Genomic DNA, 25443 nt, shown 5'->3' with positions numbered 1-25443 from the left:
GGATCCGGCCTCCTCAAAACAGTAAAGGGGAGTAAATCAGACATCTTCATGCCTCTCCTTCTGGATTTCTACCTTTCTCTAGCTCAGCATAGTGTTAGACCAAAAGTTGAAAACTGATGGCTCACTTTTGGAAACTTGGCTACATTCACACCATAATTCACATTCTATCCTTCTCTCAAAAAAACAGGGGACCTAACAGCTCAGGGCTTGCACCCCCCACCCCTAGCAACAAGGCAATAGGGATGAGCAATAGCCACCCTCTGTGGTTTGTTTATTTGTTTGTTTTTGGTTTTTTTAACAGAATGTATTGTCAAATTGGTTTCCATGCAACACCCAGTGCTCATCCCAACAAGTGCCCTCCTCCATGCCCATCACCCACTCCCCCCATCAACCCTCAGTTTGTTCTCAGTATTTAAGAGTCTCTTATGGTTTGCCTCCCTCCCTCTCCTTAACTATTTTTCCCTCTTTCCATCCCCTATGGTCTTCTGTTAAGTTTCTCAAGATCCACATATGAGTGAAAACATATGGTATCTATCTTTCTCTGACTTTTTTCACTTAGCATAATACCCTCTAGTTCCATCCACTTTGCTGGAAATGGCCAGATTTCATTCTTTCTCATTGTCAAGTAGTATTCCACTGTATATATAAACCACATCTTCTTGATCCATTTGTCAGTTGATGGACATTTGGGCTCTTTTCATAATTCAATAGCCATCCTCTTTGAAGGAACCCTCTCTGATTCAGAGAAAATCCACCATTCAGATGGATTTGTTGTTATCATGAGTCTGTCACTGATGGCCAGGTCTAGGGGACCCTACTCTGAGCTTTGGTGATCAGAAAATTGGTGGGTATGTGGGCAGAGAGAAGTGGTTCTCAGACACACCATCCTTGTAGTTCTGTCCCCAAATAACCATTGAGCCGCTTCCAGGGGAAAAGGTCAATCTCAGATCTGGTCCATGACACCCTATGACCTATCAGGGTTCTCAAGTGTAGGGTTTTCTTCTAATGAAACAAGCAGAACTCAGTCCCAGCCATCAAGACAGACAACTTCTGTTTCACAGAGGCAGCTGACAAGGATACAGACACACCCACGTCCCAAATGGGGAAAGGAGACAGGTGCCACAGCCACCTTTCCTGCACTTGCTGGTCAAGTCCTGATGCTCGTCTGAGTGACTTCTTGTGGGAGGCGAGTCTAGGCCCTGTGACAGGTGGAGGTGAGGATTATGGAAAGGTAACTGTTGAACTGGAGTATTTGTGAATAATTTAGCAACTCCCTACTTGCCCTTTCTTCCACATCAACCTATAATTTTAACTCTCAGGGCACAAGAGTAAGAATTGTTATGGAAGCAGCACAACTCACGGTGCACTTCCATAGCAAGAGATGATGAGGGGGATGAAGATCGAAAAGCACTTGTGTCGCGAGTTCTCAACGAGGATACGAAGGCTATGCTTCCTACTTGCATGGCACTCTACACTTTTCTGAAGTACTTCCACATTGACTCAGACTGCCCATAAGAAGGGGTCTGCAGAAACTGAGGCCCAGCCAAGCTGAGTGACAGGCCAAATGTCACACTGTTGGTGAGCATCCCAGTCCAGATGAGGCTTTGAGGGATTCCTTGTGGACCTCCTTTCTCCCTGAGGATTTCATGGCAAGCAGATTAATGTGGCTTGGTTGCCATGGGCACTGGAGATGCTTCTCTCATTCAGTTCCTGGGCTGTGACAGACTTTACCTGTGGCTGCAAACAGCCCCACACAGGACCGAGTTCCAGGCCATTGGTAACCCTCAGGGCCTGTGGGATGCCTGAGATGCCCTGAATGAGCTGTCACCGCTCCCCTCCCTTGCACACTGACAGAGGCTCATGGCCCCTCCCCACTGTGACATTTCTCAGCATCAGAACTCAAGCAGACAAGCTCCGCTGGGCCAAGACAGTCTGGGCAATCAAAGTCTGCAGCTGTGATGGAGGCCTGGCATTTAAGTCTATTGATCAATGACAGAAGTAAAACACAAGGCGAAAAATGCACAGGGAGCTCTTGTTGTCAGAACCAAATAGAGGCTTCTCCTCTCTGTTTTGAAGGCAGCTGCAAAGAGAGAGAGAGGGAAGGGGAAGGAAAAAACAACCATAAAGCCAGGGGAAAGTGGCACCTAAGGATTTTTATTGGTTTTGAAAGGTTTCAGGCAGGGGATGCCGAGAGCAAAGGAATTGAGATGCTCTGGGCTCGAATGAGGATATGGGGGGAGGCAAAGTGGGTGAAGCTCCTGACTTTTGGATGGAGATGGATTCCGTTTATGTTCAGCAGTCCAAATGCAAATGTTGTGGCTGCACGCCGTGAAGGTGACAACTTTCTGCCATAAGTGCAAGACAGGCCCCGTGCCTTCCTGAATGCTATTGAAGTAACCCAGTTGTAGGTGTTTTTCTCTGTCTTGTTAAGTGCCAGCCCCCAAGGAAAGCTGAGGCTCCATCCACGCTACTGGGGAGAAGAAAGGTGAGTGTACCTGAAGAAGGGGGAAGGAAGGGCAGGGGAAGCAAGGTACTATCTGCACCAGAGTACATAGCAGATGGAGAGGAAGGTCCCTGGGTTGTTCTGTGCCCTGGGTCAAGTCACTCATCCTCTCTGAGCTTATGTCCTTGTCTCCTAAAAAATAAGACAATGAAGATATTGCCCTTGAAGATTCCTTCTGATCCATGAAATGACTTCAATAATTCATCAGCCTGCAGAGCTCAGGCTGGAGTGGAGCAGTGAGCCAGGCCCAGCCTCTCAAGGGCAAGAAGGTGCTGTCTGGGCAGAGGTGTGCCTTGGGAGCAAAGGAGTCCAGCCACCTGCACCTCCTCTAACTTTGGTGAGCACCAAGCACCACCACCCTGACCCTGGTAGATCTGCAGAGATTCCACTTTGGAGGGGGGCCCAAGAATATGCATTTTTACAGTTTGGTTATGCTAGGTCACTGTGATGCAGGGAGCCTGGGGCCCACACACTGAAGGACAAGGACACTGGCATCATTGTTAAGGACATGAGCTTTGGATTCAGATTACTGGACCTGATCTCATCTTTGTCACTTTCCAGCTGTGTCTCGTGGCCCACTTGATTAATCTCTCTGAGCCTCAGTTTCTTCATTTGTACAATGTTGCTTCATTTGTACCCACCTTTCAGCATTGCTGTAGGGATGAAATGAGCTATTGTATTTAAAGCCCTTAGTCCAAAATCACATGTAATGAGGGCTCAGTCAGTGATAGTTGATGCCTTTATATCATAACTATACTGTCATAAGTATGATGGTTACTGGAGGGCCTTGGCTGGGAGAGGTCAGTTGGCAGAATGTGTATGAGGATTTAGTCCAAGGGTAAAAATTCCTCAGCAGCCATAACCTTGTTCATCACAAAGTTCTTGCTGATGTTTGACCTAAATTTATTATGTAATAGTTTGAGATCTTTCATCTTTATCTGCCCAAACTTGGTACTGGCCTGCTCTTAATAGTGACCATTTAGACCTTCCAGTTTAGGGTAAGCAATTCCAAAGACCCCACCAGTTGGAGGTAAAAGCTCTTTGCCTTCTCCCTCATCATTTGAGCCCACTCACCTCCAGATACTCTAGCTCAAAACTACCCTTGGCCTTGGGATGTAATAGGGTGATCCTTTCCTGGGATGAGGCTGAGAGTCATAAGGAAGAGAACAAAAGACTGTGAAGTCCCTTAGATATTGGTGCATAGTGGGGGGAAGGTTCCCAAACTCAAAAGATACAGGAGCCAGACAGGAATTGCCAATGTATAAAGTGGCCCTGGAGAAGGAGGAGCAATTGAGCATATCAGAAAGTGGATATCCCATTGAATGGGATAAAAGTCTTCTTAGCAGAATCAACTGTTGGCATGCATAGGGAGAATCAGGGTTCCAAGATGTAATTTTTTGAAAGAAGACATAAATTCACATTTTTAAATGAAATCTCCTTATTTGGAAATGTCCATTAAATCAGTTCCTTTCCAAAAACACATGTCAAAGATCTGGAAACTTCTACCTCCTCTAGGAAACCTTCTCTTCTTCCTCTAGATGACCAGATTTTCCCCACGTTTTGTCAACCCCACCCCATGCCCTCACCCAGTGCTCTGTACCCTCCTGTATTCCAGTTATTTCATGTTTCCTGTGAAGTAAGGACTTTGCCATCAGAGACCCCTAGATTTGAATCCCAGCTCTGTTTTTCACTAGTCAGATGGATTTCTCTGTTATTCACTAGCCTCAGTTTCCTTACCAGTACAATGGGATCATTGCAGCATCTCTGTCACAGGGCTGACAGAAGGGTTATAGCACAGAGCCTACTGCTCTCTAAGTGTTTCTTCTTCAGCTCCCCCACATCACATGGGGCTCAGAAACTGCTAACTACCTGATTCATTTTTATAATATGTTTTTTAAAAGACTATTTTTTAGAGCAGCTTTAGGTTCACAGCAAAATTGAGAGGATGATACAGAGATTTCCCACATTCTCTCTGCCCCCACTCATGCTTAGCCTCCCCTCTTATCACTCGCCAGAGTGGTTCATGTTACAAATGATGAACTTGCACTGACACATCATAATCATCAGAGTCCACAGTTTACATTAGAATCCACTCTTGGTGTTGCTCATTCTATGGGTTCAGGTAAATGTGTAATGACCTATAGCCACCATTATGGTGCCCTACAGAGTAGTTCATTGCCCTGAAAATCCTCGGTACTCTTTCCTTTTCATCCCTTCCCCCAACTCCACTCACTTTTGCCAGCCACTGATCCTTTTACCGTCTCCATAGTTTTGCCCTTTCCAGAACATCATATAGTTGTAATCAAATGGTATGTAGCCTTTCCAGCTTGTCTTCTTTCAATTATTCACATACATCTAGGTTTCCTTCATGTCTTTTCATGACTTGAAGTCATGTGTTTCTTGAAGTCATTTGAACTCATTTGTTTTTAGTGCTGAATAACACTCATTGTCTGGAGGTACCACAAAGACGTCTTAGTTGCTTTTAAGTTTTGGCAATTATGAATAAAGCCACTGTAAAGTTCCAAGTACATGTTTTTGTGTGGACATGTTTTCAACTTCTTTGGGTAAATACCAAGGAGAGCGATTGCTAGATCATATGGTAAGAGTGTATTTAGTTTTGTAAGAAACTTTTCCAGACGGGCTGCACCATTTTGCATTTATTTCCACCCGCAATGACTGAGAGTTCCTGTTGTTCCACATCCTTGTCAGCATTTAGCATTGTCAGTGTTCCAAATTGGGCCATTCTAATAAGTGTGTCTTTGTATCTTTTTTTTTTAATTTGCTGTTTTTTGATGTATGATGTGGAACATTCTTTGTACACTTATTTGCCATCTGTATATCTTCTCTGGTAAGGTGCCTGTTCAGGTCTGTGGATTATTTTTTCATCAAGTTCTTTATTTTCTCTTGTTGAGTTTTAAGTTTTCTTGGTGTATTTTAGATAATGGTCCTTTCTCAGATATGTCTTTTGCAAATATTTTCCCTGGTCTTTGACTTGTCTTTTCATTCTCTTGACAGTATCTTTTGCAAAGCAGATGTTTTTAACTTTAATGAAGTGTAGCTTATCAGTGAGTTCCCTTCATAAATTGTGGCTTTAGTGCTGTATCTGAAAAGTCATTGCCAGATTCACAGTCACCTAGATTTTCTTCTATGTTATCTTCTCAGTTTTGAAGTTGTGCATTTTACATTTAGGTCTGTGATCCACTTTGAGTTACTTTTTGTGAAGACCATAAAGTCTGTGTCTATATTAATTTTCTTTGCATGTAGATGTCCATTTGTTCACTATGGGGATCTTGAGTGGAAAAAAATGTTAATTTTAAGGATTTTATAGACTTCACTATGGGGCTCATTACACAGAAAAGAATGGATCACACTGTTCTCTGATCAGGAGTACTAGGAATGCAGATAATTTCAGTTCCTACAGCACTGACAACCTGCAGCCACTAGCCCATGAGGTGAGCATTCTGTGGAAAAAGTGATAAAGTAAAAATTGTGGCTTTGTAAAAAGAATGTAAATAAATAAATAAATAATAAATTTAAAACAAATTGTAAAAAATAAAAAATAAAAACATTGGCTTTGTAAAAAGAATTTTAAAAAATAAAAATTAAATTAATTTAAAATAAATGGTAAAATAATAACATAAAAATAAAATTAAAATAGAAAAAAAGATTGTGTCTTTGCACAGTGTCTCTGTTTATCAGGAGAAATACGAGGGATTGGAAATTTCAGTTCAACCAAGGTGAGGAAATATGCCCAGGACATCCCCTCCAAAGGGAAATGGGGTTTCTACTGAGGATTATCTGCTTTCCTGGCCTTTGATTCCAGTGGTATCAGAAATGTAGCCCCTTAAAGATGCAAGTCAAGCATGCAGAGAAACTTTGCTTGTAAGCAAGAACAAATATTTGAGTACGACAGGCCAGAGAATGTAAATATAATTGGGATTTCAGATATTGCAAGATTCCTTCCTCTAATGATGCAGTCAATGACTGGAAAAATGAATACCACCAGATGAAAATAAGTGGTGACCATTCTTCCCTAAGTATAATGGAGAATTAAGCCAAACATCTCAATAATTCAAATCTGCTATCACAGGGCTGGGCTGTCAAATGAGAGTAGCTCTAGGGAGAACAGCAAAGTTCTGAGGTCCAATAGTTGAAGATCATCTTCCATCTGCATGATGATTATGCACTGAACTCTGTAAGGCTAGACTTACTGTTTAGATGGGCTAAAGTTATAGCAGTCCTTTTTGTTGAAAAGTATGGCTCAAAAAAGAGCGTATGGAGTGCGTTAACCTGAGTCTGTGCTGCTACGCAAAATATGGGTTTCATCTAATCTAATCAATATCTGGTTTCACAATATCACCTGCTTACACCTTGTTCCCAGTGCCAGTGCTTCAACACATCATGCCATGTACCTTGGTCAGCAAAGATTTTCTGATTGTAGTTCCATTTTCCTTGGAGAAAGTGTCAGAGCAGTCAACGAGTCCTCTTCTCTTTTCTGGGAACTGCCTTTCCTCCAGAGGGATTAGCCTCAGGCAGCTATGTTCATAATACATGACCCTGCCCCATAGGTTCAGCTGATTTGATCAAATGGACCCCTGACTCAAAATGTACTGAATTCTCTCTTCTAAAAAGTTCTGGTTGTGAGATGTAGAAATTAGGGGTAGTAAGCTGATCCAAATCAATGGCAACTGTATTGGTCAGAGTTCTTTTGTTGCCAGCAAAACAGACTGACTTTGTTTACTTATTGGAATGAATAATTATTAAAATGTGGATACCTTCAAGAATTATTGGTAAAGCTAAAAAACCTGAAAAGGACAGAACCAAGGCAGCTCTGGGGCTTCAAGAAGTGGTAACTTTAGAAATAGTCTCATGGAAAAAACAGCCAGAATTAGATAAATCCTAACTGTTCTGAATCTCTAAATTTCTGATCAAGATTCAAATTTCAGGGAGCAAGCATCTAATTGGCCTATTTCAAGTGATGTGGTGTGGTTTCCCCTTATGTAGGGCAGTGTAGAAACCCTGTTTACAATTCCACCAAGCTATATTCAAAAGGGAAAAGATACCTTTTCAAAAGAAAATTGGAGTGATGGTAGAGAGGGCAATGAATGCTAGATAGTCAAAAACAACAACACTTGGGGTCATCAAAGATGTCCCACTCCAGCCTTTTCTGGAGACATAATTATTCTGTCTTTCTAGGATTCCATGAGAGGCCCCATTATCCTTCCAGCAAATTCTTTTTTCTGTTTAAGCTGGCTTGAGTTGGTTTATGTTACTTTCAATCAAAAGATTCTTAACTAAGACACTTTTCATCCATTTCTATAAGAGATGAACCTCAGCTTTGGTTCTCACTTGAAAGAGACCTATGTATTGATTGGATAGCCCATAAGAAATTAGTGACCTGTAAGATCAGAATTAGTGTGCACCAAATGAGCTATGTGTGTTGGCCTCGGATCAATGTCCCCAATCTTTTCATTTCCATTCACTGATCCTCTCCATCCCAGCCATGCCCTCTTACTGCAGCTCTGAGTAGATAATAGAACAATTTTTAAATACAACAAGGAATGTGAGGTTGGAAATGCTCTCACAGAAAGCAAATAAGCCAATGGAGCCATGGTAACAGAGCAGATGTGTACTTCATTACCTTGAATCCTAGAGAGGAGAATATGCCTATTGAATCCCATGGCTGCCAGGCCAGTCAAAGACAAACATCCCAGGGCAAGGATACTCTGCAGTCCATTTTCCTTGGAGAAAGAAAAGGAATTTCTCTTCATCTGACTGAGTGAATGGGTGGGGCAGCTCTCTGGATCATAGAAATAGGGGGAGGGTTCTGTAAATGGCTTCAGAGTCCCTTTCCATAGAAATACTCTTGCTTGAAGGGGCACTATTATTATAACAATAGCAACAAAAGTAATAATAATAGATCAATGCTTTACATAGCTGCTATGTTTCTAGCACTGTACTAAGTGTCTAAGATTAGTTTTTCTTGAACTGGTTCAAAGCACATCAAGTGTCCAAGTCAGACTCATCTTCTCTTGGTTGTTTTAAAAATAAAATTCAACAAGTTGTGTTTCGCTGTGAAAGGTATAGACTGGCATGTTTAAGATGAAGTGTAAATCATTCTAAGTTTGGACTGTGTGAAAGACTCTGAGATCCCTTCCTTTTTGGGAACAGGGAGAGGAGGAGGATATTTATAGACCAATGCAATTAATGGTAGAATTTTCTTAAGTGAGGTTAAACTTAAAATATTACAGGCAATGTCCCCTGCTCATAGTCTGGGAGTGGAGGCTTCCAAGGTCCTACATCTGCTAGGCATTCCAGCCTCCTGACCTCAACTCCTACTGCCTTCCATATTGCCACATGGCTTTCCTGATGTCTCACACATAGGGTAAGCATTCTCCATCTGATTTTGCTGCATTTAGCCTGCCATGTCTCTGGAAAACAAAGTAAAATCAAATGGCACTGGGGATCCAGATGTTGCCCTTAACTAGCTGAGTGATCTTGGGCAGTAACACCCTTGGTTTGAGGTGCAGTCTCCTCATTGATAGATATGGATAATAGGTCCTGTCCTTATATTTTACAGGGCTGTTAAGAGGATTGATTGAGATATTATGTATGAGAATATTTTGGAGGTCATTTCCAAGGGCTCTATATTTTTAATGGATTATTGTTCTAATATCATCTTGTGGGAAATAATTGATAAAGTTAGTAAGGCCATTTAGGACCCAAGAGAGAAAATGGGGAAATTTTAACAGTGGAGAATAAGAAAGCAATTTAAGAGAAGATGGGGAGAGTGGCTAGGTCTATATGTGGAACTCTAAGCCTGGGCAGAGGGATGCACAACTGGACCCTACAGTCTTAAAATTGCATAGAGTATACATAAGTGTGGAGGCATGCATTTTTCTGAAGTATGGGGACTTACCTCTCATTCCATTTTCAAGGAGGTCCATAATTCAGAATGTCCAAGAGCTGTTGGTCTGTGATGGGGGGAGGCACATTTTGAAAGAACGTAACTCACAGAATGGGATCAGGGAAGCAGACACAACCTTTGAGTTGAATAAGAGAGGGAAGGAAGGCCAGAAAGATGCTCTAGTCAAATTGGCTTCATGCTATTTTAGCTACAGCCCAAATACCCATTCAGTAACAACCAAAATCATATCTTACTCCTGGATCAATCAGCTCCTGCTGCATAACAATGACCTCAAGTCTTAATAGATTACAACAATAGGCATTTATTCAATATATATCAGCAATTTGGAGTAGTCTAAGTTTGGTGACTCCTCTCACCTCAGGTGGCTTTACTCATGAATCTGTAGTTGGTTGTCAAATTGTCTGGGGATTGGCTGATCTAGGGTGGCATCAAGTGGGCAGCTCATCGTTTGTTCACATGGCAGTTAGGCAGGGATCCAAGAGAACAGGTGGAAACTTCTTGGGGCCTTGGCTCAGAACTGGTGTACCATGAATTCTGCTGCACTATATTACCCAAAGCCAGTCACAAGGCTATCCCATATTCAAAAGGAGATGCAGATTCCACCTTCTGATGGAACAAGATATAAAATCATTTTGTAAAGACCATGGATACAAGGAGAAGTGAAGGATTGTCACCATTTTTATAATCAACCACACCTCCCAAGCCCATGCCTAGTTCATTGACCAATTTTCATCCTTTATGTTAACAGCAGTTGTGGTCCTCTCCTTGATACTACACCAGCATTTTTGAAAAAGAAAAAACATCAGATAGAGATTATGTACGGTGTAAGGGGCCCAGGAGGAAGAGTGACATATCTAAGATCACAGAGCAAATGAGCAGAACAGCCAGGTCTAGGAGTGCCTTCTGACATCCCTATTCTGTTATTGGCTACTTCACACCAAACCTCATTCAGTTACAAATTGTCCTAAGGTTTTCGAACTTCTAAAAGCAAGAACCTGCATCAGTGTTTCTCAAAGTGTTTGTGATGAAGGACCAGCTTTTGTTGTTATTTTGCTGGTTTTATTTCTAGCTCATCATGGATTAATACAAGCATGCTCATGCCAAGTAAAACTCATCACGTGATCTTGACAATACTCAAACTGCTTTATTATCCATCAGATGAAGCAAGATCTGTCTGTTATCATACATTTGTCTGTCACTGAAATGCCAAATTGTTATAAAAACTTTTTAAATGTTTACTCTTACTTTTTGCAATTATCTCACTGTGGATTGGTAAAAACAGTTGGCACAGTGATACCACACCTGAAGTACCATTGCTCTGTGTCCATTGTCTCATTTTATCTTTATCATATCCCAGTGAGGTAGTAAAATCAAAACCTAATGGCCCATTTGAATCAGATAAGGAAACTGAGGCCATAATAAGTAAAAGGCTTATCCAAGATCACACAAGGCCATGCCAGAAGCAGAGCCCAGGCTTCTGGACACCCTGTCCAGTCCTCTTCTCATCCTGCACCACTTGCTCTGCCTCCCTCAATTACAGTTCTAAAACATTAATGACTTGCTAAGTTAAAGAAATCAGTATTTTCTTTACATCTCAAGCCCAAAACTCAACCTTAGCTACTGAGGCTGATGAAAGTTTACCTTTTACATTAGGAATTTATGCATTATTTACATAATCAGATTCCCTTGCCATCCCCAAATGCTCAGAGAAACTAATTCAAAATAGACTTACACTATATTTCATGTTTAAACATTTAATGAGCTCCTCATCACTCCTCTGGGTGTGTGGGGCCCTAGGGTGGTGATGAGGATATTTCTCCTAGGTGCTGTGCAAAGAGAAGTTGCCAGTGCAGCAGAAGTACAGGCCCCCGTACAGGCAGCCTGTGGTGGTGTTCTCCTTGGGCTGGTAATGACAAAGTCAGAGAACAGAAAGTGGAGAGGGTGGGAGGGCAGCAGGCCCACACCCTGAAGAGGTCTGAGCATCACCTCTGCCATCCCGGAGTCTCACATAAATTGGACACAGAGCCTTCACCAGCCACTACATGCCCTCTGTGGGGCTCAGGAAGAGCTGCCCTTACACCATTCATGTTCTTTGTTCCATCAAGGAAAGGAAGGAGATACTGACCATCTGTGGTGCTAGGTTCTGGAACCTGCACCACGCTAGCCTTAGCAGAACTATAACCCCCTGACTTTTTGTTAGGTCTGAGATCTGTGCTGCTTCAATGCTGAGGGGAGCCCTTTCACCTCAACTTTGCAGACCTTACGATCCTCAAAGCGACCTGCAAGCATAATGCAAGATGGAAAACCCTTGGCAAATTTGGCCCCAGGGATCTGAGGCAGGGGCAAGGCTCAGGAGTGGCAGTTTGACATCAAGGCATTGAAGACACAAGCAAGGCCACTCTTGGGTCTGAGAGACCCAAGGTTCCAGGGCTGATGGTAGAGTGTTCTTCAAGCATCATTACATCCAGGATTTGATAACTGTGCTCCATACCCTAATTGTTTTATGTATTTCCTTCCAGCAAAAAAATTCAAAAGCTTACATTCTATTGGTTGCCTATTAGTTTTCTTGATTGTTTCCTTTGCAGTGCAGAAGCTTTTTTGTGGTATGTATATATACAATGGAGTATTATATAGCAATGAGAAAGAATGAAATATGGTCATTTGTAGCAAAGTGGATGGACCTCGAGGGTGTCATGCTAAGCGAAATAAATCAGGCAGAGAAGGACAGATGCCATATGTTTGCACTCATAGGTCTAACAGGAGAAACCTAATGGAGGACCATGGGGAGGGGAAGGGGGAAAGAGTGTTGGGGAGAGAGAGGGACACAAAACCGGAGAGACTACTGAATACTGAAAACGAATGGAGGGTTGAAGGGGGATTGGGAGGGGGAGAGGGAAGGGAGATGGTGGTAATGGAGGAAGGCACTTGTGGGGAAGAGCACTGGGTGTTATATGGAAACCAATTTGACAATAAACTATTTTTTTGAAAAGCTTACAAAAAAAAGGCAAAGGGAAGCACTGAGATAGTCCAACCAGATTCAAACTGGAGAGCAACATGGCCAAAGCCACTCAGCTGCAGAGAACAGAGACAGCAGAACCTCTGGCCCAGGGCTCTTTCCACCGTACATCTGATGCTCTAGTTTTCCTTAATTTCCAATACCTTTCTTGGACTCAGGTGGAAGATGGATCTGTTGAAATCAGCAGAGGCCTGCTGACTCTCTGGAGAACCCTCGTTGCTGCCTTGAGCCCTCACATATTCCCTCTGCCTGGAATGCTCTTGCTACAGGTGTTCATGTATGGCCACCCTCATGACACTGACATCTCTTCATCTAATGCCATCTCAGAGAGGTCTTCACTGCCTTCCCCCTATAATGTTGCTTCTCTCCCATATTACAAACACAGGCCAGGAACCTTCTCCCACATCTCTGTTTTATTTTCTTCATAGCCCTTATTAGCAACTGAACTTGTTTGCTTACTTGTTAGATGAATTAATGTCTGTCTCTCTCAACAGAATGTAAAGTCATGAGATCAGGGACTTTGTGTATTTCATCTACCATTTTATCCTCAGGTCCTAACACACTGCCTGTCACATAGTAGGCACTTCATTAATCTTCAAATAAATGATTACCTACCTTCATTCTGTGTGCCAAGGCATGAGACCTTCAGAATAATAGCAATTTGCTCCAATATTCAGTAATGTTTATCACCACAAATTGTCCCTGATCATAGTTGTCACATATATTTGTGAAGGAATCTACATGAATCCTTCATCTCTGAGATGCTCACAGCTGAGCTTCTCTGGCAACATCTCATCCACTAAATATAAGGGCCATAGAAAAAGCATCCATAGCCACTTGGCCTTGGTTTCCTGGGTAACCAAGGTTGTGTGCTTAGATACACATGACCAAGCAGGATTCTCCCAGGGGACATAAGCATTGAAGACTCAGGCAACAGCTGCATGTTTTCACTCTGTCAAGTAGCCATTGCCTAATACTGACAACCAGTTCAATGGTTTGATCTCTGGGGCTAGACCCAAACTCTCAGGGGACAAGTTCACCAGCCCCAATACCATATGTTTGCCTCCAAGCTCGGGGAACACTGGAGCTCCAGTCTGCAAGATGTAACTGTATGCTAATTTGGATTTTGCTGAACAGAAAAAATTAATGGCACATTCTTCTATGCATGGAATGGTCTTCATGTGGTGAAAAACAGAAGTTGTACACTGATGGTTCATAAAAGCGAGAGTGAGTACAGATGTATTATGATTGGCCAAAACAGTATTTTTTTCTAATTTAATTAGTTGTTGCCATTTAAAAGTCAGAAGCTTCTCATAGAAATCCAAATTTCCCCGTTCTCTAGCTTGGTTTCCCTGGAAAGCAGGCACTGAGATAAGGGGTTGGGGATAGGTAGTTTATATGGAAGTTGATCCCAGAAATCAATAGTAAGGGGACAGGAAACTGAAACAGACAAGGAAGAAAAGCTGGCAAAAGGGCAATTACTGCTGGAAGCAACAGAGGCTTGACTGCACTGGAATTTCTGGGATACAAGCAGAATGCTTTTCAGAATCAATGGCCTAAAAGATGAGAGGCTGTGACATTTATGCACCACTGCTCATCTCCACTGGAAGCATTAACTTCCACCCTCTTCTGCACACTTTTTCAAGCGAAGCCAGGTTTGCTTATCAGCTGATTTGACTCCCATGACTGGAGAAGACTGGTTAAAAAGAAAAAGACACGTAGCATGAGTTTGAGGTGAGATGCTGTCCTTGGTAAGTAAGTTGGAATTGACCACACAGTTGCAGCTGAAATCAGAAGTGAAATATGGAGATGTGACAAAGTACCAAAAAGCATCTGCTACAGTCCACCCCTTGGACATATTAGATGCACTAGCTATAACTACAGTTCCTCCAAGTATGTGGTATTTCTTCTGAGATATAGCTTAGCTGGAATATGGAGTGGTTTATAGGCTTCCACTTGGCCTTTTCTATTTTAATCATTCTTATTCACGGGTCAGGGATCTATGTGAGTGTTATACCAGCAATTAAGTATATCCATCCTTCTTATATACTCCATATCTACCATGGCTTCATGAAATCCACTGTAAGATGGACTTGGGTCAGGATTTTATTTATTATCTGACCTCCCAAGTCCTTACTCTAATCAAGAGGCCACTGTGATATTTTGGTTTCTCTAGCATAACCATGATCTATGACCCTGTATGTGACAGCCCTAGTAAATTTGGGGTACTCCCCTTTTCTTTGTTATGGTTATTCTCATATATTGTTACTGATCATTTGGGAAGGATTAAGAGAATATTTATTGAATAAACAAATAAAATGTCACTGTCATGGCATTTCAGAGTTTTTCTTCAAGAATAACCACTCTCCCTTCAACCAATAGGCCCTGAATCTGAAAACTCAATCATGTGTAGATGCTGAGTAAGGAATTGTAATCTTCCATTGCTGTCACTGATGTCACCCCTTGCTCATCAGTTCTCAATTATTTCCCATTATACAAGTAAAGTAATAACCTTGATCAGCTTCCTGACTACCTTGCCTCTATAAATGTCATCATCTATTGACCGTTTTGATAGATCTTTGTGAGCCGAAGAACTCTGGTTCTCATCCTAGCTTTGCTACCAGCTGTGGCCATTATGCCTACCTTTCCTCTGATGTAACATGCTGCCAGCTGGCTTCTGAAATTATGGAGCCCAGTTCCATCAATCTTGTCCTACAGCGATCAGTCACCGTTGAGGTTTTCAGTCATGCTAGTGCCCCTCAGTACTATTCCTCCTAACTGCCCAGTGAAATGCATGGCTTCTGAGCCCTCCCAGGGAAACAGTCAGGTACATGGTACTCAGTGGTGCTCCATTCTAATATTTTTACTTCCCTTGGCCCTATTGTTCATTTCACAATACTTTGCCATACCCTACTCATTTATTGTAATCCATTATCATGCCCAAACTTCAAGATCTATTCCAGAAGCTTCATAGGACCAGTTCAATGTGTTCTTACCAGAGATCTAAGTCCTAAGTCACAGGAGAGGATACCTATATCAACAAATTCACCCTGATACAGCTCTGTATTCTGTTCCATGTGATCCAATTCCAACTAGATCTTCATTTCCACGCATTTCCCAGGCTCCTGCTCATACTTATCAGCCAGGTCCTATGCACCTCTAGTGAGGAAGATTTTTATTCTATGGAAAGGGATTTTTATTTCACTTTACTTATATTGATACCTGTCATTGGTCTAGTTATTCGTATGGGAGCAGGGAGGGGAAGCAAAAGTGATCTTTAGCAATGTCTATCCAGTAAAGTTCTCCTGGAGAGAGAAAACTGTCCTCTTACAAGAAAAAAGGGGATGGAGCCATTGCCCAAGAGAGGTCAGGGAAATCTTAGAGTTCAAGTTTTGTAGACATATATACCCAAATGATCCAAGTCCATGACTCAGGGTCTACTCTTTTCCTAATATGGTTCTGACTTTAGTATAGGAGATCTGTTGAAGCTCAGATTCTGCCTCCAGCCATAGGAGATGAGTGCCTATTTAAAACTTCCATGGAAGTTCTACATTTTACAATATAAGGATGCATTATCAGGAATTCTGCTAATAGCAATGAAGGTGTAATCCCACACTAATCTCTGGAGAGCATACAAAATGCCTCCTAGGATTATCTATCAGAAAGATGCGAGGCTGAAACATTTATCCATGCGCTCCCATTCCCCTTGGTTGAGGGGTGGTCCTGAAGTGTTAACTTGCTCACATTTTTAGACTAAAGTTTTATTCAAACCAGTGCATCTCACAAATTCAGGAAAGATCTTGAGGCACAAAGATGGTATGTTGTCATCCCAAGCTGACTAAGCGTTCACATGGGACTGTCCTCATAGCCAAAATAAGAGCAGGGTCAAGAAAATGAAACTTGGCATCGTCTTCTCCTTAAAGACATATTCTAATGTCTAAATTTTCAAAGGCAATAGTTATCTGAAGATAAGGAGTGAACATATACTCTATCTCTTCTCCACATGTACTCTGGTCTCCATATGGAGATAAGGTTGAACATAGACTCCCCAAATCATCATGGTCTCCATCTGCCCAGCTCCTACCTTGCCTCTGTAGACTTTAGCCTTTACACCCTGGAGGAGAATAGCCAGTCAACATAAAATTCAGAAGTAACAAAGAGAAAAAATGAACGAATACTTTCATTGTATGAGAAGACAAGTCCATCAAAATGTAATCGACATGGGACATTAAAATTCAGATGTCCTAGTTTTACTATTCTTCCTATTTTACTCTCCTTTCTACTCCTCAAGCCCCTGCTAGTTTTCTCATAAGAGGGAGTAAATGGTTCCATGAAGCCTATAACTGTTTCTGGAAATAAATCTATATTCACCAGCCTGGAATTCTGGTTCACTTCCAGAACCATTGCCCCCTCATTACCTTCACTTTGATGTTTCACAGCCACTTCAAATTCGAAACTATCCCAAGTGAATCATCCCTTACACAAAATCTACATCTCCTACCGATCCTTCCATTTCTCATACCTTGCTGCTCATATCTATTTTGGGTTTGACATGGCTTTTATCATCATTCACTTTGACCACCACATTCATTTCGTAACTGATTTTCTGCATTTAGACTCTCTTCTCCCTAATCCATCCTCCATAATGCTGTCAGAGTAATATTTATAAAATGCAAAATGGTGAAATCTGCTACTCTTCTTAAAAGCCAAAGGCTCACTATCACACATAGCACACAAACATTGAGCCCCTACCTATTCTCTTGCTAGATGTTATGTTTGCAGTACTAACAGCACATACATTTCTTCATAATCATGGAGTTTCAAGACGCTTTATCCTCCTAAGTGTGGTCCACAAACACATACATGTTCTATTTCCTGCTCACTTCCCCAAATTGTTTCTTGAAATGCTTCCACTCCTGCAAATGATTCCAGTCATATTGACTTGCAGTTCCCTGAAGGAACAAAACCCCATGAGGAGAGAGGCTGTTTTATTAGTTTTGCCAGCAGGTAACACAGTGACAGGCACTTACTAGGAACTCTGTGAAGGTTCACTGAATGAACAAATGAATTGTAGAGAGCCTCAGGGGTAAAACTAGGTTGAGGCAAGCAAGGAAGGTACCAAAGGCATACAATTTAATGAGGCACTCACCCTTGGAGTATACCACAGCTGTCTTGTTTGCTTCACCCCAATCTGGGCCCTGGACAGCCACTGGGAGCCATGGATTACTTGGAAGGCAGTTTGTGTAAGCGGAACAGAAGATACAGGCTTTTGTGAGCACTCTAGGGTTCTGTTTGGAAACTCTATCTCTGGTTTTCTTTGCCTGTGTGAAGTCCCAGTTTTCTATATATCTTTGTTTGAGGATCAAAGGGGCTAAGGTATGTGGCACACTGCAGGGTCCAGGCTGCACTCCAAACTGCACCACGAAGACTAGACAGAATATACCTTTGCCATTTGGCATCTGTAAAAAACAGATGCTGTGTATTCTCAGGTGTCTGGGGAAGCTTGGAAATAGTCACCCTCAACTCCATGGGGCCATTATAAACAAAAAGTGTTCTCTAAATTGTCTCTATCAATAATATCCAGGAATTTTTTGGTGGTTTGGGATATCTTCCAATCCTGAGAGCTAGTAGCTATTTAAAGAGTTGGTCTGAGTCTATCCAATGTACCTAATTTCATTACTAAGTCAAAACCTGAGTAAACAATCTAAATGGCCTCTATTCATGTTGTAAAAACTCTAGAGACTGAAATTTTCCCACGGAAGTTTGTCCTATACAATATAACCTTTATCAAAAACAAAATAAAACACCTAGGTTAAGGGGAGAAGTATGGTTTCCTTTATGACAGCTGGCACTAAGGCAGGCATTTGGCTTTTTAAAAATTAAATATTTATTTAATTATTTTTTACGGGTGCCTGAGTGGTGCAGTTGGTTAAGTGTCTGACTCTTGATCTCGGGCTCAGGTCATGATCTCACAGTTCCTGAGTTCAAGTCCCACATTGGGCTCCATGCTGTTAGCACAGAGCCTACTTGGGATTCTGTCTCTCCTTCTCTCTGCCCATCTCCTGCTTGTGCACACACTCTCTCTCGCTCCCTCTCTCTCTCTCTCCAAATAAACAAATATTTAAAAAACAATTCCTAATTATTTTTAACTATTTTGTGTGACTTTTTGATTATTAAATGAACAAAAATGAACAAAATATAAACAAAATAAATATGTGAGATGGTGTATTAGTTTTGGTTGATCTTTCAAGTCATCTCTTGCAATGTACACACAGACTCAGTTTGCTGGGAAATTTAGATAGTAGGTGCACAGAATCCTAAAATAACAGTCCTTGAAGATGAAACTTACTCAGTCAAACTTCTGCATTTAAGAAATAAAGAAATGAAGGTTGAGTAACAAAGGTTATCCAGTGAACTGGTGACAAAGCTAGGGTTAGGGTTCACATTTTGCAATTGCATGCAAATATGCTCTCCTCCGTCACCACATATGGAAATTCATCCTTGACATGAGTCCTGGTCACCTGGCATTGGAACTGTTAAGCATACATAATGGGAAATAAGATAACAGTAAATAATACAGTTTATTTATTTTTGAGACAGAGAGAGACAGAGCATGAGTAGGGGAGGGGCAGAGAGAGAGGGGGAGACACAGAATCTGAAACAGGCTCCAGGCTCTGAGCTGTCACACAGAACCCGATGCGGGGCTCAAACCCACGATCTGTGAAATCATGACCTGAGCCCAAGTCAGATGCTTAACCCACTTAACCACCTAGGCATCCCCTAAGATAACAGTAAATAATAATGCTATGTCCCAGGCAGTGTGCTTTCAACAGTGACTGTATCAAGTAGATGCTTTTATTCCTCTTGATGTTTTGTTGTTAGTTGTGTTATTGCTGTTGTCATCATTGTCATCATCATCATCATCATCATCATTATCATCATTATCATCATCATCCCCATTTACAGCAAAGGAATCAAAGCTTAGAGAAGATAGGCAATTTACCCAAGGTCACAGAGATAGTAAGTGACTGAACAAGGATTTTAATTTATATTTGGATCCAAAATATTTGTCCCATTCACCAACACATTGTGCTGCTTTTCTATTCCTTCTTTAGCTTGCATCCTTTGAAAACATTCAGTTTTATGTTCATCTACATAAGATGCACTAAATCTCTGGTGATGACAATGCTGAACATTTCCAACCAGATGCAGCTGAGCAGATCTATGCATGAGGTAAATCACAAAATAGAGTGAATTTAATGGGCAAGTTATTTAGATGTCTTATTATCTATAATTACATAAACTCAGTAGAATTCAAATGAATGGTACCCACATTGCAATGTTTAGCCACACCTGGCTAAATAATATCTGCTATTACTGTTGTTGTTATTAACAAAAAATAATACACATGTATAATGTCTGTTATATATCACCTAATTTATACACCTCACTTCTCATAAGCCTCAAAACAACCTTGTAATACAGGTACTAGTCACACCATTATATGGATGAAGAAACCAAGGCCCAGAGAATTTAGACCACTTGTCCACCTTTTAATGTCATTTTGGCTGACTTTGAGATTTCCAGGACTAGGCTTGCTTCAAATGACAAACCACTTCCCAGGGGGGCTGCGTCCCACATTTTGCTAATCCAGCCAGGGCAGCAAGTGCCTGGCTTATTTAGTTTTATTTTTGTTCCAATGTATTTCGGTGTATATTGTGCTGGTTGCTCAGCAGAACTGGATGGCTTGCACACTGCCAAGCATCTCTCTCATTATCCCACAGCTGAGCATGTGCCCGTGTTGTTCTCTTGTCCTGAAAAGCCCTTCCTTTTATCTCCAAATACTCAAATCTCCACATATCAAGGCTCAAAAGGCAATTCCTCCATGTGATGCTCCCTGACTTCTACTCCAGAGAATATCTACTCCCTCCTAACTTCCAGAGACTCTCATTCAAATGACTCCCTACTTCCTTTACTTCATTCATTCAACACCCAAAGGAGGCTCTCCTCCCTACCAAACTTAAAAGTTGGGTTGGCTAAGCAAACATATCACTTAGTGAAACCCCTTATGGCACTTATTACATTCTGTCTTTTGTTCTGCTTATTCATGTTCATTTTTCTTTCATCCTAAAACATCCTAACTGCTTTGAGGACAAAAATTTTATTTTATTTTTTCATCTTTATATTACACACCTAAATGCTTAGGAGAGTGCTTTACTCAGAGAGGCTGGGACAACAAATGTTCAATAAATAATAGAATATTATGAGGCAAAAATATAGTATTTGAAAAATAACAACGTTGGTTAATTTTACAATTTGCATAATCAAATAATTTTTCCATAACAATCTCATTCCATGCAAATAATCCAGCAATAATGTCATCAAAAACAAACATACCAACCAACCAGGGAATGAAAGGAGAACAATACTCTGCAATTTATTTGCTTTTGATCTTCTTTCAAAATTTTTTTGTTTTATGTTTAGCCATATAATCTGCTCTAGGGCTCTAGTCAAAATATGTGTTAGCCAAATTGGTGCTGGAGGAAACATGACAAAATAGAAATGAACCTTATGACCAATTGAGGAAATCCTCATCACACTATTTAGGGCCACTGGTACTCTGCCCCCTCTCTGAGGCCTTCCCCTGCAAGGAAGTTAAGGATTAAACCTATTCCTACCTTGACTTCAGTTCCTAGAGCCTGGGACACCTGGCTCCCTGTGGGTTGCTTTTTTTTTTTTTTCCCAATGACCATGTGGTTCTCTGGCACCAGGCAGCCTCTTCTCCTCAGTTGGTGACTTCACTTTCTGCCATCTGTGAGCTCACCGCCTGCAACTAGAATCTATAAAACTCAGTGGGGTGAAGTTCTTGTTTCTGTAATTGTTGCCTGAGTATTTTTTCCCTCTTTTTAAAAATTTCCTTTATAACTTTAAAGAATCCCCAGCCAGGTGCTGGGTAAACAATCTCCAGGACATCAAGTTCAAAATCTCCAGGTGGCCCTAGTGCTGCCAATTCAAGGTCTTGGGAAAATGTGGGATTGATTCTTGGTGGACCTTGGGTATAGATCCCACTTCATATTCTAGGACACCCTGGAATCTACAATCTCAGGCTACTAGGGAAAATCTTTCTGACCATACCATCAGTCCAAATGATGAAATTCCAGCCCACTTCCAGCCTTTGGGGCTGATTATTTTCAGACCTGCTTTGTAAAATTCTGTACTTTTTCTCTTGCAGTTGGGGTCAGTAGTGACATATATGCATGAGGGGTCTCTTCAAGGCAGGCCCTAAATTAGCTATACGCATCTGAATATCCTCTATATTCACTAAATTAAGACCTCCAAAGGAAAGAGATAAAAGAAACAGCTCAGAAGAGAGAGCAGAATATTTCTGAGACACAATTGAACTCTTTCAAAGAGTTGAATTTCATTGTGTTCTGTTTTGATGGTACATTATCTTGCTCACTCACTCTCTCCCTTTTAAATATGTATCTTTACGGGTGCCTGGGTGGCTCAGTCGATTGAGTGTCTGACTTTGGCTCAGGTCATGATCTTGTGGTTCATGGGTTTGAGCCCCACATTGGGCTCTGTGCTGACAGCTCCGAGCCTGGAGCCTGCTTCAGATTCTGTGTTTCCCTTTGTCTCAGCCTCTCCTGTCTCTCTCTCAATCTCTCTCTCAAATATATATATAAGTTGATATAAGATAAGATATATGATATAAGATATACATACATATCATATATATACATATTTTTTTAAATCATTAGTAAAAGAGTTTGAGAATCAACCAGTAAAAAGATTTCCAAAGGTTGATCCATTTGGTGAATTCATACTTCCATCATTACCTAGAAGCCCTTCCCCCTTCTTTGACACTGAAAAAAATCTGCACATAAATAAAACATCTGTAAATCTCTCACCTGATTCCTTGCCCCACTGGAGTCACAAAGCTGCGTTGTTATGGAAATGCGGCAAGAGGGGGGTCACAATGCACTTTCTGTCTTTATTATAATTTCTCTGCTATAGAAAGCTCTCAGATGCAAGGCCACTATATTTACTCTCATTTCATAGACTATCATTATAGTAGCATCTTTATTCCACCTGAAGCGCTGAAAGGCCATGGCGAATGAGCTTCCATCTGGGGTGAGAGTCAGCCTCATTGAATGGAGTCTTGTGTAAATTCCAGATGTGATCATCTTCTTCATTCTGAGAAGAGTGACCACACGGCTCCAGGTTTACAGACATGCTATCTGTGCATGGGGAGGCAGGAGACTACCGTACAGAGAAGAAATCTCCATGGCTTTTTAATTTGCCCTTGCATGGGAAATGTGGAGAATATAGGACAACAGCCATGTGTAAATTCGGCTGCTCAGGCTGAAAACATTTAGGGGGAAAAAAAACTGGTGTGTTGTAATCAATGAAATAAGGAGAAGGCAGAGTTCATCTGTAAAGAGATGGAATACATACTCTGTGAGTTAATAAACAATGCTGTGGGGATTTAAGACATTAATCCAGTCTTCCCATTATGATAAAAATAATTATTTTGTGTTGAAACATGTGTTTCCTTTATAAAATCCCTGTCTTGCAATATTTGTTGACCCTTTTTTACGTACCTAGCCACATAAATTTTCCACAAAGTAGTTAACAGGAAACTTCACTTTCAATTCTGTAGTTTGAATTCCTACTTGTCATATTGCTTTTCTGGTCTTGTTTTTTCTTTATAAGAAGGAAGTAATAATAATTGCAATGCTGAACATTATTATAAGGCTTAGATCCATGACACAGAAAGTACCAACAGATCTGAATTAGAATCCTGGTCCATCTATGTGACTCAAATGAGTTACTTTATTCTTTTTTGGACCTTATTTCTTGGTCTATTAAATAAAAGTGAGAATACCTATATCTTCATGTGGTTATAAAGATGCAATTATATAATTCATGGAAAGTTCATTTATTGGTTTGCAGCACATAGTTTAGGAACTGAGGAAGTTACAGAAACAAGGCCACTTATTTCCAGATATTAATGTATAATTTGGATAGATAAGAAACAGAAACAGAGAGGTTCTGATTTTGTGGAAAAGGAACATTGAATGTAACTAAAGACATCGGTAGAATGAATGGAGCAGCTACCTAAGGACTCTGAAAAGTTAAAGGTGGCAGACCAATCTCACTATTTTTTCATTCTGATTCTGTAGAATTGGACTCAAATTTAGCCCAAATCTTGAAACTTCATATAGTTATGGACATAAAGAGCTTCAAAGTAAATCATTTATTTCTGGCCCAAAGAATGAGAAAGAGAGCATAGAAAAATCCCTCTATGTTTTGTTTTGTGTTTTTCTTTTATTCTAGTCCCCAGGCAATCCCCAACCCCAAAGTTTAATCCCACAGTGGCTGGGTGGCAGCTGGGCAAGGGCAGGGCAGAAATGGTAATGGCTGCTAGCCAGCACCTGAAATTCTGAGAAAGAGGAAGGCTTCTGATCAGAGAAATTGGTATCTGAACAAGGTAGGGGAGATCTCTCTTGCTTTTTGTCCCTCTGTATCTTCTTGCCATCTAACCACAGAAGTTCAGATCTAGCTGTGGGGACTATACAGCAAATCAGTGAGACTATCCAACTCCAGCCTTCTAGCCAGAGGACCAGGAAGGGGGAGATTCCAAGAGCCAGAGCATCAGAGGGTTTCTGTGCATGCATGGGCCTGATACTGAGGCTTCCATAACTAAATCACAGGGTTGATCATTTGCTCAGAGTGTCATACAGATAGACCAAATCTGAACATCCCTCCATGTTGGGAGACTTCAAGGAGCCCTGGACCTGCTGGAGCTGGACTCCAGCACCTGCAAAAGCCTTATACCTGAACTAACATAGAAACAGCAGCCCATTAGAAGTTGGTGTGACCTGAATGTAACTGAGTTGATTACTTTGTTAAAGCAAATAAACAAAAAAATTTTATAGTACTAAAATAAAGATCCAAAGTTATTTACATAATAGTCATATGTCTAGGATACAATCCAAAATCACTTGACACATGAAGAATATCTCAACGATTTGCAAAGGAAAAGGCAATTGACAGACACCAACCAAGATAATAAAATGTTGAAATTATCAGATAAAGACTTCAAAGCAGCTGTTTATAATCACGCTCTAAGAAATAAGGGCAAACACTCTCCAAATAAGGGAAATATAGAAAGTCTCAGCAGAGAAATAGAAGCTATAAAAATAACAATCAGATGGTGGGCACCTGGGTGGCTTAATCAGTTAAGCATCCAACTCTTGATTTCAGCTCAGGTCAAGATCTCACGACTGTGAGGTGCAGTCCAGTGTGGGGCTGTGTCCTGGGCATGGAACCTGCTTAAGATTCTTTCTCTCCCTCTTCCTCTGCCCCTTCCCACATTTCTCTCAAAAAAAAATTCAAAAAAAAAAAAAAACCCAATCAAATGAAAATCAATACACTAACAAAAAAATTTTTAGTTGGTGGACTCAACAGAAAAATGTAGATTGTAGAAGAAAGAGTCAGCAAACTTGAAGATAAAATATCCAATCTGAACAATAAGGGGAGAAAAAGGAAAAAAGCTTCAGGAAACCGGTGGACAATACCAAAATGTTTAACATTTAGAGAGGAGAATGAGTGTGATGCAGAAAAAAATAAACTAAAGAAACATTGTCTAAAAATTTCCCAATATGATAAAAGATTTAAGCTGTGTCTTCTAAAAATATCAGTGAACCACAAGTAGGAAGCCTCAAAGTAATTCACACAAAGACATACATAATCAAATTGATGAAGACCAAAAACAATGAAAAAACTCTTAAGGGCAGCCAGAGGAAAAGGAAACAATACATACAAAAGGAAACAGCAATTCACATTACTGCTGATTTCTCATTACCAACCATGGAAGCTTTAAAGTAATAGGATATTTTTAAAGTGCTGACAGTAAAAAACAAAAAAACTCTCCCTACCCATCCAAATTTTTGTATACAGTAAATATCTTTCAGGAATGAATTTGAAATA

The 25443-nt window shown here is 40.9% G+C and overlaps 1 long non-coding RNA gene across 2 annotated transcripts; it reads right to left on the bottom strand.

Moving 5' to 3' along the window:
• Positions 1-2215: 2215 nt before the first annotated feature.
• On the bottom strand, positions 2216-21181 carry LOC115279676. Of its 2 annotated transcripts, none has more exons than XR_003903577.1 (3): positions 21126-21181; positions 9423-9546; positions 2216-2467 (listed from the first exon to the last, which is right to left on the bottom strand). It is a non-coding gene; the product is annotated as an uncharacterized LOC115279676 (long non-coding RNA). The 2 variants fall into 2 exon arrangements; XR_003903578.1 differs by lacking the exon at positions 2216-2467 and adding an exon at positions 8173-8244.
• Between the last annotated feature and the right edge of the window lie 4262 nt (positions 21182-25443).

Source organism: Suricata suricatta, chromosome 16 (assembly GCF_006229205.1).
Source record: "Suricata suricatta isolate VVHF042 chromosome 16, meerkat_22Aug2017_6uvM2_HiC, whole genome shotgun sequence".
NCBI classification, from domain to species: Eukaryota; Metazoa; Chordata; class Mammalia; order Carnivora; family Herpestidae; genus Suricata; species Suricata suricatta.
This window is presented reverse-complemented; position numbering and strand designations above follow the sequence as displayed.